The sequence below is a fragment of the Pediculus humanus genome, genomic scaffold (genome assembly GCF_000006295.1).
Source record: "Pediculus humanus corporis 1103172107574 genomic scaffold, whole genome shotgun sequence".
Classification (NCBI taxonomy): domain Eukaryota; kingdom Metazoa; phylum Arthropoda; class Insecta; order Psocodea; family Pediculidae; genus Pediculus; species Pediculus humanus.
The window spans coordinates 883281-884717 of NW_002987189.1; positions in this window are offsets into that span (position 1 = coordinate 883281).

The following is a 1437-nucleotide window of genomic DNA, read 5'->3' on the forward strand; positions in this document are numbered from 1 at the left end:
GGTGTTGGTTGTGGTTGTTCGTTGTCGTCTCTTACGTTGTTGTCGATCGTAAAATAAGAAGAAACAATACGATGTAAAGTGTTTTATACATTTTAATGCTTCGCATATTTTTTTGTCGTCGCAATGGGATAGGAAAACGCGCGTTATTATTATCATTATTATTATCACCTTCCGCGGATGCGCGCACGTACCCACACCCCCTCCTCCTTTCTCTTCCTTTCCACGTTATCAAAGAATGATAACGAGAGAGAGAGGAAGCGAAATCGTTTTCGATTGTTTTTTTCGCGTATTGAATTTTTGACGGTTTGTTTTTTTTTCTCTTTCCCTTCCCCCCTGTTTCGTGTTTTAAAAGAAAATCAAAGAGAGTGAGAGAGAGAGAGAGAGAAACGAATTTTCATGCCTGAAAATGTGAAAAGGACTAAACGACTAAAGAGAAAATTAAATTATGAGGAGAGTAAAGAATAAAGTTATTTTTGAAAAAGCTTTTTCTCTCTCACTTTCTCTCCCTTCTATCTACCTCTTTCCCTCTCTCTCTCTCTGTCTATTTCCTTCACGTTTTTGTAAAAGTCTGATTATGGAATCGGTAAAGACAAGAAGAAGAAGAAGAAGCGTTGATTCGGTGTTGGATCGAATCATTTACTTCTTCATACCTTTTTTATTATTATTATTATTATCATCATCACTATCATCATTATTATTACTGTTTAGGAGAGGGGGAAGGGAGGTAAAAAATACGACAATAGCGTTCGAAATAATAATAATAATAATAATAATAATAATTTTTTCTTTCTTTTGTGTGTTCTTTTTGTTGAAAAGATCGTGATGGGATAAATATTTACACGATTTTAAAGGGATTTTATTATTATTATCATTATTATTATTATTATTATTATTATTATTATTATTATTATTATTATTATTATTATTATTATTAATATCTTTTTTTTTCTTTTTTATTTTCAGGTAAGTTGCGTGAAAATCAAACAAATCCGAAAAAAAAAAAAAAAATGAAATCGTGAGCGATGAGAGGAGGATTAATTCGAATCGATGGTAAAAAAAAAATTCTCTTGCCACGTTTTTTTTTTTTTTTTTTTCTTATAACGAGAAATTTTTTTTTATTTTTTATTTTATTATAAGACGAATGAATGAATGAATCAGTGGTTTGATTGATTGATTGATTGATTGTATCGCATCCCATCGGGTACAAATGTCCCATTTTTTATGCCGTATTCTTATCGTCACGATAAGTGGGAAAATAAATCTCTCGTTAATCGGTTATTGGAAATTAAATAAAGGAAAAATGGCGGCGGTGGTGTCGGCGTCGGCGGCGGTGGCGGCAATGACAGGCGGTTGTTGATAAACGAAGAAGCAAGAAGGTTAATGGTGAAAAGAAAAGGAAGAAAGAAGGAAAGGCCCTCGTTTAAAATGTATGTTTTA